Raw genomic sequence first — 15,524 nt, forward strand, 5'->3', positions numbered from 1 at the left:
CGATCTAATGCTGGGTCCAGCACCGTATTAAAATCCCCCCCCCCCCCCCATTATCAAGCTCCCTACCTCCAGGTCTGGAATACGCCCCAACATCCGTTTCATGAATCCAGCATCGTCCCAGTTCGGGGCATATACATTCACCAGTACCACCTCCGTCCCCTGCAACCTACCACTCACCATCACGTATCGGACTCCCTTGTCCGCTACTATGTTCTTGGCCTCAAACGACACCCGCTTTCCCACCAGTATTTCCACCCCTCTATTCTTCGCATCCAGCCCCGAGTGGAACACCTGTCCTACCCATCCCTTCCTTAACCTGACCTGATCTGCCACCTTCAGATGTGTCTCCTGAAGCATGACCACGTCTGCCTTCAGTCCCTTTAGGTGCGCGAACACTCGGGCCCTCTTAACCGGCCCATTTAGGCCTCTCACATTCCACGTGACCAGTCGGATTGGGGGGTTACCCCGCACCGACTAGCCATCTCCTATCTTAGGCCAGTCCCGTGCTCGCGCCTCCCACACCCTCCAGTCCCCCAGGCGGGGAACCCCCACCCCAACCTCTTCCATTTTCAGTTCCCCTTCGGGCAGTGCAGCAGCAACCCTAAAAAAAAACCTCTCCCCCCTTCCCCGCTAGATCTACGTCTAGCTCTTTTGTTCCCCCCATATTACTTCCGTGAGTCAGCTGACTTCTGCTGACCCCGGCTTCCCCCGCCTACCCGTTGATCTCCCCCGTGTGGGAGTCTCTCCTCCTCCTTACCTTCCTCCATCTCCCCCCCACTTTTGGCGCGGGAAAAAGTCCACGCTTTCCTGAACCAGCCCCGCGGCGCAGCTCCTGTTGCGGCCCTTATACCAATTCCCTCATCCCCGAATCTCACCTCCCTCCAGCACCGACGCCCACATTCCCCATCATCATCATCTCGTCTACCGAAAAGAAAAAAGGAATTTTAGGAATTTTACCAGAACTCTACCCACATCCCCATCCATCATCCCACCCATGAAGTATTCTTTACCCATATTTACAACCCCATATACAACCGACATTTCCCCCCGCAACCACATCCCCTCAGTTAGAGTCCAGTTTTTCCATCTGAATAAAGGTCCAAGCCTCTTCTGGCGTTTCAAAATAATGGTATCGGTCCTGATAAGTGACCCACAGTCGCGCAGGCTGCGGCATGCTGAACCGGACTCTTTTTTTATGCAGCACCGCCTTGGCCCGGTTGAAGCCAGCTCTCCTCCTTGCCACCTCCGCGCTCCAATCCTGGTAGACTCTGATCACCGCGTTCTCCCATCTACTGCTCTGCACCTTCTTGGCCCATCTCAGCACACTTTCTTTGTCCGCGAAGCAATGGAACCTTGCCACTATTGCACTTGGCGGCTCATCGGCCTTGGGTCTCCTCGCCAGGACCCGGTGGGCCCCTTCCAGCTCCAGGGGGCTCGGAGAGGCCTCCGCACCCATCAGCGAATGGAGCATCATACTCACGTACACCTCGGCATCAGCTCCCTCCACTCCTTCGGGAAGACCCAGAATCCAGAGGTTCTTCCTCCTCGACCTGTTCTCCAGGACCTCAATTCTCTCGGCCCACCTCCTGTGCACCGACTCGTGCGCCTCCATTTTTACCGCCAGGCCCAGGATCTCGTCCTCGTTGGTATTCACTTTATCATTCACCTCACGAAGCTCCACCGCCTGGGTCTTATGGGTCTCCTTCAGCCCCTCGATCGCCAACAGCATTGGCGCCAGCACCTCCTTTTTCAGCTCCTCCACACATCGCTTGAGGAACTCCTGCTGGTCTGGCCCCCACACTGCTCGCTCTCTGCCCTCCGCACTCTTGCTTTTTTTCCCCCTCGTTTTGGTCTCTGCTCCAGGGCCTCTTTCCTCGTCGTTCCACCGCTAATTTCTGCCATATATCGTATGGGGGGACTTTACTGCACCTTCCCACATGGGATTGATTCAAAAAAAGCTCCGTTGGGGCTCCTCTGGAGAGCCCGAAAGTCCGTTGTCGCAGGAGCTGCCGAAACGTGCGGCTTAGCTCCGCATCGCCGCAACCGGAAGTCTGTAATTGAATCTTTAACCAATAATGCTGTACACCCAACTTTCCAATCCAAGAGAATTTTGGAAGATCATAGTTTTTTGATTTTAGAGATAGAGATAAGTGCATTAGTTATAATGGTGGAGGCAACCTCAAAATAACACCAACTGTCTCTTAATTTGCAGGAGCTATTTTCCTCCTCTCCATTCTTTGGCTCTACCTATTCACCCACTTACCCTGTTAATCCTGTCCTTTGATCCCGAGCATCAGCAAACTGTTCAACCAAAAGTTGTTGCAGATTACATCAGCCAGCACCCATACACCCTCACTCTTGAGGGTCACTAGGCACCAAATAAAGTTGGCATCTTATCTAATTTTCCCTCCTCGACCAAGAAAAGTAAAACCTGAGAAAGAGAATTACATCAGTTTTAACCCCACTAATACGGTTCTATCTGATACCTGATAATTCAGCATTGTCCACGAATCAAACCCGAGACCTTCCTGGTCTACTTAGATCAGTACAATAGCAAGAAGGCCACCATTTGATCTTAACTACGCAGCTGTTCTTCCATCAGATATGGGGAAGAGGGACCAAGGCTGGACAGGCGTGAAGTATAGAAGCAATCATCAAATTGCTGCCCATATACAGCACTGTTGCATTTTCAAATTCTATCGACTACTCAACTTGAAACGTTTACACTTCACTGTTTGCTCTTCCTCATAAAAAGATTAAAAATGAAGCCATGTATAATAAATAGCATTACTTTTCAGAAAAAAGTCATTTCCTGAAGCAAATCAGAAAAAAAAGATCAAATCATGATTAGAAATTTACACTTCCGCTTTTAAATTAATTCATTTTTTCATTGCATCGGCCTGTACAGTCAGCACTACAACACTTGGCTGCAGTTCAACCTGCAACAACGCTCCATGTACTGTGGATCCCATTTCCAGATTAGGAAATTAAACCAAAAGAAACAACAACTACAACAAAGCTAGTGAAAGATCAAACAGAATAACTGCAAGAAAAACGGCTATTTCTGCTCAAACTTACAATCCATTTGTCTGAAGTGATCTGCTTTTAGTGAGAAGGACATTAAACATTAATTTACAAATATATATATTGCCTACATCAGTGTTTTTCAAGCTTTGGTATATAGAGATCCCATGCAGGAGTGACACATTCCAAGTAACTTTATCCAACTGCCAAAAAAGTGCTTTGCAGACTACTTTATGACAATTATATTTTTTTATTCACTTATGGGGGTGTGGGTGCCTTTGGCTGGGCCAGCATTTATTGCCAATCCCTAGTTGCCCTTTAGAAGGTCGTGGCGAGGTGCCTTCCTGAACCGCTGCAGTCCCCGAGGTGTAGGTACGCCCACCTCGGGGCTGTCAGGGAGGGAGTTCCAGGATTTTGCCCCAGTGACGGTGAAGGAAGGATGATATATTTCCAAGTCAGGAAATATGTGTGATTTGGTGGGGAACGTTCAGGTGGTGGGGTTCCCAGGTATCCGCTGCTCTTGTCCTTCTAGATGGCAGTGGTCATGCGATTAGAAGGAGCTGTCTCAGGAACCTTGGCGAGTTACTGCAGTGCATCTTGTAGATGGTACACACAGCTGCCACTGTTCATCAGTGGCGGAGGGTTTGAATGTTTGTGGAGGGGGGGGGGGGGGGGGGGGATGCAATCAGCGGACCTGGGTGGTATTGAGCTTCTTGAGTGTTGTTGGAGCTGCACTCATCCAGTCAAGTGGAGAATATTCCATTACACTCCTGACTTGTGCCTTGTAGATGGTGGACTGGCTTTGGGGAGGTGTGGGTCAGTAGTAGATTACTAGCCTTTGACCTGCCCTGGCTAATCCAGTTCAGTTCGGATCAATGGTAACCCCCAGGATGTTGATTGTGGGATATTCCGCGATGGTAATGCCATTGAATGTCAAGGGGCATTAGTTAGATTCTCTCTTCCAGAAGATGGTCATTGCCTAGCACATGTGTGGTGTGAATGTAACTTGCCACATGTCAGCCCAAGCCTGGATATTCTCCAGGTCTTGCTGTCTTTGGACATAGACTGCTTCATTATCTGAGGGGTAGCGAATGGTGCTGAACATTATATTTCCAAGATAACAGTAAATAGCATATTAGTAAATCAAGACATACAAAGATCTGATGTCAGAAAAGATACGGTTTTGCTTCCATGACACCTTGGGCTCAAAGACCCTAGTTTGAACACCTGTGGCCTGTAACACCATACACAGGAATGACAAACCAAGCACCATAGATATAAAACAGAAAACAAAATACGTATGCTATCATATATTTCCTCTTCCTGTCATCAACACTTACTGAAGCCCCCACTTCTTGGGCTAGAACCTTCTACTGCATCATGCCTTTGAAACATAGCTGTTCGGCCAAATAGCTTCATGATGCACGATCAATTGCACAAAGATTAAAGTTGGGTACAACTGTGGCTTTATTACAGTCAGATGCGAGGCCTCCTGCTGCAGCTGACGAAATGGCAGGGCACTGGAGGTCATGCATATTTATACAGTTCTCCCTGGGCGGAGCCAGCCGGCAGGAGCTACCAGCGAACCTGTAGTGCAGGTCCTACCTTACATCTCCTATTACAGTGGATCAGCACATTCACCCCCTGTTAAAAATGAGTCCGGCGGGGGGTGACGTGAAACTAGATACAAGTAGTACAATTATGTGCAGTGGTAGGGAAAGAAAAGTCCATGTTGCCGGTCCGGAGTCCGCCAAAGGTTCAGCCGGTCCGGTGCTTTGTTGGGAGCGGTGTAACAGTGGCGGCGAAGTCGGTGCTGGCGGTGGCAGCGAGGGCGGTGCTGATGCTAGCCAGTTATCAGGGAACTCCGGGAGCGTGCAGAAGTCCTCTTCGTCTTCTTGTGCGGAAAAGGGGAGGGGGGGTGGTCTGGTGGGGTCAATGTTGGCGGCGCGGTGGGAGGTGGGGGCACATTGGTTGGGGGGGGGGTTGGGGTAGAATCTGACGGTGCCAGGTCCCTGAGTGAGACAGTATTTTGGCGGCCGTCGGGGAACTCAACGTAGGCATATTGAGGGTTGGCGTGGAGCAGGTGAACCCTGTCCACCAAGGGGTCCGGCTTGTGGAGTTGGATGTGCCTACGGAGAAGGACCGGTCCTGGAGCAGCGAGCCAAGTCGGGAGCGACACCCCGGATGTGGACTTCCTGGGGAAGGTGAAAACACGTTCATGGGGTGTATTATTATTGGCGGTGTACAATAGTGACCGGATGGACTGTAAAGCGTCAGGGAGGACCTCCTGCCAGCGAAAGGCTGGGAGGTTCCTGGACCGTAGGGCCAGCTGGACGGCCCTCCAAACCGTCCCATTCTCCTGTTCTACTTGCCCGTTTCCCCGGGGGTTGTAGCTGGTCGTCCTGCTGGAGACTATACCCCTGCTGAGCAGGAACTGACGCAGATCATCGCTCATGAATGAGGATCCCTTGTCATTGTGGATATTGGCGGGGAAACCGAACAGGGGGAAGATGGTGCTGAGGGCCTTGATGACGGTGGCAGACGTCATATCGGGACATGGGATGGCGAAGGGGAATCTGGAGTACTCGTCGACCACATTGAGAATGTACGTGTTACGGTCGGTGGAGGGGAGGGGCCCTTTGAAATCCACGCTGAGGCGTTCAAAGGGGCGGGAAGCCTTCACCAGGCGCGCATGGTCCGGCAGGTAGAAGTGCGGCTTGCACTCCGCACAGACTTGGCAGTCCCTGGTGACTGTCCTTACTTCCTCGACAGAGTAGGGCAGATTACGAGCTTTGACCAGATGGTACAATCGAGTGACCCCTGGGTGACAAAGGCGGTCGTGTAGGGCCCGGAGTTGTGCGCTGGCACATGTACCTCGGGAGGGGGCGTCTGGGGGCTCGTTGAGTTTACCGGGGCAATACAAGATCTCGTAATTATAGGTGGAAAGCTCGATTCTCCACCGCAAGATTTTATCATTTTTGATCTTGCCCCGCTGTGTGTTATTGAACATGAAGGCTACCGACCGTTGGTCCATAAGGAGAGTGAATCTCTTACCGGCCAGGTAATGTCTCCAATGCTACACAGCTTCAACGATAGCTTGGGCCTCCTTTTCGACGGATGAGTGTCGAATTTCAGAGGCATGAAGGGTGCGGAAAAAGAATGCCACGGGTCTGCCTGCCTGGTTTAGAGTGGCGGCAAGGGCGATGTCTGAAGCATCGCTTTCTACTTGGAAAGGCAGTGACTCGTCCACTGCGCGCGCATCCCGGCCTTGGTGATGTCTGCTCTGATGCGGGCGAAAGCGTGTTGTGCCTCGGCCGCGAGGGGGAATTGGATGGACTGGATGAGTGGGCGGGCCTTGTCCACATAGTTTGGGATCCACTGAGCGTAGTAGGAAAAGAACCCCAGGCAGCGTTTAAGGGCCTTGGGGCAGTGGGGGAGGGGAAGTTCCATGAGGGGGCGCATGCGGTCGGGGTTGAGCCCGAGAAGTCCGTTTTGGACTATATACCCGAGAATGGCTAACCGGGTCATGCTGAACCCACACTTCTCTTTGTTGTAGGTCAGGTTGAGAAGAGTGGCAGTGCGGAGGAATTTATCGAGGTTGGCATCGTGGTCCTGCTGGTCATGGCCGCAGATGGTGACATTATCTAAGTACGGAAAGGTGGCCCGCAAACCGCACTGGTCGACCATTCGGTCCATCTCTCTTTGGAAGACCGAGACCCCATTTGTGACACCGAAAAGAACCCTAAGGAAGTGGTAGAGGCGGCCGTCCGCCTCGAAGGCAGTATATGGCCGGTCCGACTTCCGTTAGGGAACTGGTGGTAGGCGGATTTCAGGTCAATTGTTGAGAAGACCCGGTACTGCGCAATCTGATTGACCATATCAGATATGCGTGGGAGGGGGTACGCGTCGAGCTGCGTGTACCGATTGATGGTCTGGCTGTAGTCCATGACCATCCTGTGTTTCTCCCCAGTTTTAACCACTACCACTTAGGCTCTCCAGGGGCTGTTGCTGGCCTCGATAATACCCTCCTATAGCAGCTGCTGGACTTCGGACCTGATGAAGGTCTTGTCCTGGGTGCTGTACCGTCTGCTCCTAGTGGCAACGGGCTTGCAATCCGCAGTTAGATTGGCAAAAAGGGAGGGGGGAATCGAACTTGAGGGTCGCGAGGCCGCAAACGGTAAGGGGGGGGTAAGGGCCCACCGAATGAGGGTGAGGCTCTGGAGGTTGCACTGGAAGTCCAGGTCCAACAGGAGTGCAGCGCAGAGATTAGGAAGGACATAGAGGCTGAAGTTACTAAATTCTACGCCCTGGACCGTGAGGGTGACTGTACAAAAGCCTCGGATCAGGACGGAGTGGGATCCGGAGGCTAGGGAGATCCTTTGATTGGCAGGGTGGACCGCGAGGGAGCAGCGCCTTACCGTATCTGGGTGGACAAAGCTTTTGGTGCTCCCGGAGTCCAGCAGGCACGAGGTCGCGTGGCCGTTGATTTTAATCGTCGTCAACGTGGTGGCCAGGTTGTGCAGGCGAGATTGGTCCAGCTTCATCGAAGCGAGCTGTGGGTAGCCATCGGATGCTTCGGGTGGCGAGCGTGTGCGGTTCCGATGTCAGGATGTCCAGGGACCGCACACTGGTGCGCACATTGCGGGGTCGGGACAAGATGGCGGTGCCCATGGCCGAAGGAGGACAAGATGGCGGCGCCCATTGGTTGCCCATGGACCCAGGAGGAGAAGATGGCGGCTCCCATTGTGTGTCTGGCGTGGTGGAGGGGGCCATAGTGGGCGCGATCGCAGCGACTGCGCGGGCCTGGCACACAGCCGAAGAGTGGCCTTTTTACTGCAAGCTTTACAAACTGCAGTGCGGGCCGGGCAGTGTTGGCGGGGGTGCTTCTGCTGACCGCAGAAGTAGCAGCGGGGAACCCCGGAGTGCGCGGATCGGCGTGCGGCGCAGGCGTATTGCTTAGGCAGGGTCCCGGCTGAGGAGGTCGTCGGCGGAGTCCAGGAGGGGTAGGAAGGGGTAGAAGGGTGGGCAGCGCGGCGGGAGAGGTACGTTACAGGATGCGACCGTCATGGAGAGCGCCAAGGTTTTCGTCTCCGCCAGTTTGAGCGTGTACCCTTCCAGCAATCGTTCTCGGTTGCGGTCCAACGCGATCCCCGTCACGAAGGCATTGCGCATGAGGAGATTTGCGTGTTCGGCGGCCGTGACGGCCTGACAGTCACAGTCCCGGACGAGTGGAATTAGGGCCCGCCAGAAGTCTTCGATGGACTCACCAGATAGTTGCGAGCGGGTGGCAAGTACATGCCTGGCGAAGAGCGTGTTCGCCTTCTGCGCGTAGTGTTCTTTGAGGAGTTCCATTGCTTTTGTGTAAGTCGTGGCGTCTTGGATCACCGGGACCACGCTGGAGCTCTGTCTGGAGTACAGGACGTTTATCTTCTGAGCGTTGGCGCGGGGTCCGCCGCGTTGATGTAAGCCTCGAAACATGCTAGCCAGTGAGTAAAGTCTTTCCTGGCGTCGGGCGAGTGCGGATCCATGCAATTCGGATATCCATTCTGTGGAAAATCTGACTGTAATAAATTGATGCACGATCAATTGCACAAAGACTAAAGTTGGGTACAACTGTGGCTTTATTACAGTCAGATGCGTGGCCTCCTGCTGAGCTGGTGAAATGGCAGGGCACTGGAGGTCATGCATATTTATACAGTTCTCCCTGGGCGGAGCCAGCCAGCAGGACCTACCGGCGAACCTGTAGTGCAGGTCCTACCTTACACCACCCATTACAATGGATCACCACACTTCATAAACACCATCTCTTAGAAAATCAAAAATTCCATGCTTTTTCCATGAACTCATACAAAATACACTGCTGTTATCTCATCACTTCCTACAGGCCACAGTCATTGTGTACACAGCAATGTCACTGCATGCTTCACAGTCATTGTGTACACAGCAATGTCACTGCATGCTTCGAGAACAGGAGACATATTTACCACGGGGTGCAATATTCTACATCAGTACTCCATTTCCTGAAATGTGACACTCAATAGGTGCACACTATTGCAAAACAACTATGGTAGGATTGAGACTGCACCAAACCTCCAAAGGAGCACCCTGCCTAGGCCCATTCCCCCACCCTATCCCCGTGACCCCACCTAACCTTTGGACACTAAGGAGGAATTTAGCATGACCAATCCACCTAACCTTCACATCTTTGGACTGGGGGAAGAAACCGGAACATCCAGAGGAAACCCACACAGACACAGGGAGAACATGCAAACTCCACACAATCACCCAAGGTCGTGAGGCAGCTGTGCTAACCACTGTGCTAATCAATTGCTATAGATATAGTAAAATAGTCAGGGGAAGAAGGGTGGCAGGAAGAGTAATCTACACAGCTTTATTGTTAACGTTGTTCATGGTAGGGACAGAAGCATTAGACCACACAATACAAAATGTGTAGCTCCGCTTCCAAGGGATAGATGTGCGTGAAAACCAGTCTTTTAGGCCGCAAGGTCATAATAGAATTTATAGTGCAGAAGGAGGCCATTCAGCCCATCGAGTCTGCACCAGCCCTTAGAAAGAGCACCCCACTTAAGCCCCACATTTCCACCCTATCCGTGTAACCCAGTAACCCCACCTAACCATTTTGGACACAGAGGGCAATTTAGCATGGCCAATCCGCCTAACCTGCACATCGTTGGACTGTGGGAGGAAACCAGAGCACCCGGAGGAAACCCACGCACACACTGGGAGAACGTGCAGACTCCGCACAGACAGTGACCCAAGCCGGCAATCGAACCTGGGAGCCTGGCGCTGTGAAGCAACCAAGCTAACCACTGTGCTGCCATAAATAGGCACATCCTGAGGGGAAGTTAGAGGTAATGACACTTTAGAACATCCTGAGGTCAATTACAGTTGTTTCCTCAAAATCAGAAGCTATCGATTCTTCTTTTATACTATCTAAAAGGTGTGACAGAAATTTGCAATTGTGACACCTGAAATGTGTTGGAAGTTTCTCAAAGCTTACATATTTAATAACAGTGGCGGTATTCATAGATAATCTGGGTCACATTTCACACTCCAGTGTTAGCTGAACTGCTACCTCTGCCTTTAGAGTCACTGCTCTTTATATGCAAATTCAGAAATATTTGATCATCTGGTGAAACTGGAGAAGTCAATCTGTCATAAACGCTAATAAATTTTCAGGTCAATTAATGACTTTTCTTTGCTTTTCTTAAGGTTACATTGCCTCTGTAATAAAGTGTGACAATCTGAAGTGTAATGTTTAGAGAATGCTACATACGCACTAACTGCCAAAACATATAGACATATATATCAAAGTTGGCAGATTTATGACACCAAACATACCAGATTAATCAAGAACATTTTGCTTTCTCAATAATTTGTGAAACTGACAACAGTATAAACAGTGAAAGACATAGAATCATTGTAATATATAAACTTACAGAATATCAAAGCACGTTGTTCCAAAAATAACTCTTGTAAAAACAATCAATATCATGCAAGAGCTTAGGTCATATACACTATAATATCTACACTATGAAGCAGATTCTGTGGCAGCAGAGCATCAAATAGCATCTGCTGTTAGTTAAACTTTCCTGGACACATTTAAGTTTTTAAACATATCTTGCATGCCTGATAACAGCGCAATGAGGGAAATAGAACTGAGTGAACAAGTAAGAAAATGGGTATCTCATTAATCAATCAGATTGAATCATAGAATTTACAGTGCAAAAGGAGGCCATTCGGCCCATCGAGTCTGCATCGGCCCTGGGAAAGAGCACCCCACCTAAGCCCCACGCCCCCTCCCCGAAACCCAGTAACCCCACTCAATCTTTTTGGACACGAAGGGCAATTTAGCATGACCAATTCACCTAACCCGCACATCTTTGAACTGTGGGAGGAAACCAGAGCACCCGGAGGAAACCCACGCAGACACAGGGAGAACTTGCAGACTCCACACAGACAGTGACCCAAGCCGGTAATCAAACTTGGGACCCTGGAGCTGTGAAGCAACTGCGCTAACCACTGTGCTGCCCGAGGATTGTGAAATGAACAGCACAAGGAAAGTGGAGGAAATATGTTAGAATGGGTTCAATGTCAAACTAGATACAGAAATTCAGAGAGGGTAAGAAAGATTAGATTAAGGGAAAGAAAAGAGACAAAGAAATGGGTGTATTTTATGCATTAATAATGATGAATGCCATTAGCCTTGTTTTTATTTTGCCCAATTTCACGGTCAAAATCCATGAACTAAAACCAAACCTTTGTTTTTGAGAACATTGTAACAAGAATCAAAGCAGATCATCTCCACTTAAATACGGAGTAATCATTTTTCTCCCCTCTGCAGTTTCAAGACTGTATCTAAACTGTTCTGTCATGAACAGAACAGAGTCAAATGTACACATAACTAAGTACTCGTCAGTTTTAAAGTTATTCCACCAAAGGAATAATAAACTGTGGAGATTCAGCGGTTAATTACTTTCCAGTAATTAACTGCCAATATCACAATTATTAGTCTATGTGATTATATAGTAATTGTTCTGCGCACTAATAATTGCTGCCAGTACAGATACGTACACACACAATAAAAAATGAAAAAACAAACCGATAAAAACAAGGAAAATATTATTCAAAGAATAATATTTGAAGTGATACTTGAAGTGATTTTAAAGCGGTGGTTTATTTTCATGTTTTAGGTGATATTTAGAGAACAAGTTGAAGCTTGCAGTTTGAGATATCTGTAACATCAATTAGATTAGTGCTTTACAAATCTCATCCAGGTGACAATCATTCGGCATTCTTAACCTCTCAAAATATCCAAACCTGTCACACTTGAAAACTTACCATCTCTTCATTTAAACCCCCACCACAACTCCACAGCCTTGGATGGTTCCGACTAAACTATCACCATGATTGTTGGGAGTGGACTGGGTCAGTTTTGTACCACCACAATTAACTTCCCATAATTTATTCATACATGACCATAATTTTTCCAGGTGAACATGATTCATGGGGAACAATCTGATTTGGAAAAGTCAGACAAACTCAAGATTCAAAATACATAGTTAAATGACTGAAAATGCAAATTCAATTGATGATGTCATGAGACTCCCCCCACTGTGTTACAGGCTTGCTGCTCCCTCCATTGGGCAGGTATTGTCTACATCACAGAAAACACGGCCAGTATTTGTATTGAGGCAAAGTGTTTTGATCATCCACAGAAAAACTGATGGCTGCAGCAGCCTTACTCTGAGCTACACTTCAAATTAGACATAAAGGTTCAACAATGCCTCTTTTAATCTTTTGTATTTGTTCATGTTTTCACCTGGTAAAACCTCACACAACAGGAGGGGGGAAGAGATTTTGCAGTTAATGAGCTCTTCGTTTATCAAAAACATATGCATATAGAATCATCGAATTTACAGTGCAGAAGGAGGCTATTCGGCCCATCGAGTCTGCATCAGCCCTTGGAAAGAGCACCCTATCTAAGCCCACACCGCCACCCAATCCCTGTAGGAGGAAACCGGAGCACCGGGAGGAAACCCACACAGACACGGGGAGAACATGCAGACTCCGCACTGGCCCAAGCCTGGAATCGAACCCTGGTCCCTGGCGCTGTGAAGCAACAGTGCTAACCACTGTGCTACTGTGCCGACATATAGTCATGTTATTGTAAGTCTCCTAAATAATTCTGTACATCCTGGATCCCAAATTCCTACATTTTGGTTTGTGATGAATGGGTATTTTGGTAACAAAAGATATGTTTAATACTGTATACTCAAAGCCTAGACACCCAACTTCAAAATTCAGACAGAAAAATACAACACATTTTCCCCCAACCCTTTTCTAATTGTTGCTGAAGGCATGGACTCACCACAGATGGTGGAGCCTTGCAGTAACTCACCCAAGGGATAATCCTTAATGTGTGAGCCTAAAAAAAGTGTCAACAGACCATGTCCTCCTTGCGGATGGATGCAGGTAAGGGGAGGGGGAGGGGGGGTGATGGAGGAAATAAAGCATCATGAACAAGCCTGATCCCATCCTCTCTGTGGCCGCAGATGTAATCTTTCCAAGAAGCTGTTTGTCAATGGTTCTGATCAAGCCCTGACAATGCTACAAATAATACAATACCGATAACATGGTGCCCGAGGAGTTTCATTTTTAAATTAATAAAAAACAGAAAATTATAATTCAATGTTTCAAAACTCCATGAAAAACCTCTTTCAAAAACATAAGAGGTCTCAATTAAATTGTCCAGCTCGAGGGAACAAGATCCACGACCAAGAAACCTGCTGGCCTACATTTTATCTACAACGTTGCCCCACGTAGGTTCGTATTTTCTACACATATATTCAAGCCTTCATGAAATTTACTAAATCTTGGCATGTTAATGGAACTGCATCTAACATTTCAGCCTGTACAACCTGAACTTAAATAGCAGCAACAAATCACCAACTAACCCACAACCCCGACTGTGAATTCTGCTCTCGCCTCTCCGACCTAGCCTGTGGCGAGCCTGCAGACCAAGAACTCAAGTTTGTGACTGTCAAACAGCAGGAGATTGAAAGCCCAATCCTGCACTTGACAAACACATTCCCGTCCACCCCAAGCATAAACACGCCACTTCTCCTTCAGCCAAACCCAGCCCCTGTCCATCCCCAACCATAAACATTCCCAAACCCCACCCCCGTACATCCCCAAAATCCTGTCAATCCCAAACCACCCTCCTCACATATTACTCACACGCCAGATCCCAAAGCAACCCGCGACGATGCCGAGTGATTTAACCCGGCAGTGGGCCAGACATCCACTCGCAGACTTAACTCCAACCACCTGCCGCCCGGGACACCGAGGCCTGCCTCGCCGCACAGGCGGCTCTCTCCCCGGACCGGCGCGGCCTTCCCCCTCCCGGCCCCCAGCTCGCCCCCGCCCCGGCCTCACTCACCTCCTGCCCGCAGGACCTGTGGTCCGTTCTCCTCGCAGCCCGAGGCCGGCTACCCCGATCACCCCCCAGACTCGCTGCCGAGCCACAGTGTCACAGCAATAACATGGCGCTGACAGCAGAGACAGGAAGAGAGGGTACAGAGTGAGAAACAGAGGGGTGGAGTCAGAGTGAGAACCCCTCCCCCCCCCCCCCGCCGAGGGGAGGAGTCAGAGTGAGAACCCCTCCCCCCCCAGAGGGGTGGAGTCAGAGCGAGAAACCCTCCCCTCCCCCCAAGGGGTGGAGTCAGAGCGAGAAACCCTCCCCCCCCCAGAGGGGTGGAGTCAGAGTGAGGACCCCCCCCAGAGGGGTGGAGTCAGAGTGAGAACCCCTCCCCCCCAGAGGGGTGGAGTCAGAGTGAGGACCCCCCAGAGGGGTGGAGTCAGAGTGAGAAACCCTCCCCTCCCCCCAAGGGGTGGAGTCAGAGTGAGAAACCCTCCCCCCCCAGAGGGAGGAGTCAGAGTGAGAACCCCTCCCCCCAGAGGGGTGGAGTCAGAGTGAGGACCCCCCCAAGGGGGAGGAGTCAGAGTGAGAAACCCTCCCCCCCCCCAGAGGGAGGAGTCAGAGTGAGAACCCCCCCAGGGGAGGTGTAGTCACAGACCCCCCACCCCAGGGGGAGGAGTCAGTGAGAACACCCACCCCAGGGGGAGGAGTCAGAGTGAGAACCCCCAGGGAGAGGAGTCAGAGTGAGAACCCCCCCCCAAGGGGGTGGAGTCAGAGTGAGATCCCCCCCCCAAAGGGGAAGGTGTCAGAGTGAGAACCCCCCCCCAGGGGGAGGAGTCAGTGAGAACACCCACCCCAGGGGGAGGAGTCAGAGTGAGAACCCCCCCAGGGAGAGGAGTCAGAGTGAGATCCCCCCAGGGAGAGGAGTCAGAGTGAGAACCCCCCAGGGAGAGGAGTCAGAGTGAGAACCCCCAGGGAGAGGAGTCAGAGTGAGAACCCCCCCAGGGAGAGGTCAGAGTGAGAACCCCAGGGAGAGGTCAGAGTGAGAACCCCAGGGGGAGGAGTCAGAGTGAGAACCCCCAGGGAGAGGAGTCAGAGTGAGAACCCCCCCAGGGAGAGGTCAGAATGAGAACCCCCAGGGAGAGGTCAGAGTGAGAACCCCAGGGGGAGGAGTCAGAGTGAGAACCCCCAGGGAGAGGTCAGAGTGAGAACCCCCAGGGAGAGGTCAGAGTGAGAACCCCCAGGGAGAGGAGTCAGGGTGAGAACCCCCAGGGAAAGGTCAGAGTGAGAACCCCCAGGGAGAGGTCAGAGTGAGAACCCCCAGGGGGAGGAGTCAGAGTGAGAACCCCCAGGGAGAGGTCAGAGTGAGAACCCCCAGGGGGAGGAGTCAGAGTAAGAACCCCCAGGGAGAGGAGTCAGAGTGAGAACCTCCAGGGAGAGGAGTCAGAGTGAGAACCCCCATGGTTGGAGTCAGAGTAGGACCCCCCAGGGGCAGGAGTCAGTTTGAGAACCCCCCCCCCCCAATGTGATGAGTCAGTGAGAACCCTCAGGAGGAGGA

The 15,524-nt window shown here is 50.8% G+C and overlaps 1 protein-coding gene across 4 annotated transcripts in view; it reads right to left on the minus strand.

The window, feature by feature from the left end:
- LOC140410690 (intersectin-2-like) overlaps window positions 1-14,138 on the minus strand; it is a 377,319-nt gene extending 363,181 nt beyond the window's left edge. For 3 of the 4 annotated variants that reach the window (XM_072499106.1, XM_072499104.1, XM_072499107.1), the window contains exon 1: window positions 13,988-14,138. The gene's annotated coding sequence lies outside the window, so the exon portion shown is untranslated. Of the gene's footprint in view, window positions 1-11,886; window positions 11,991-13,987 lie in introns of those variants that run through there. The other variant, XM_072499105.1, reaches the window with a different exon arrangement.
- Between the last annotated feature and the right edge of the window lie 1,386 nt (window positions 14,139-15,524).

The sequence above is a fragment of the Scyliorhinus torazame genome, chromosome 4 (genome assembly GCF_047496885.1).
Source record: "Scyliorhinus torazame isolate Kashiwa2021f chromosome 4, sScyTor2.1, whole genome shotgun sequence".
In the NCBI taxonomy this organism is placed as follows: domain Eukaryota; kingdom Metazoa; phylum Chordata; class Chondrichthyes; order Carcharhiniformes; family Scyliorhinidae; genus Scyliorhinus; species Scyliorhinus torazame.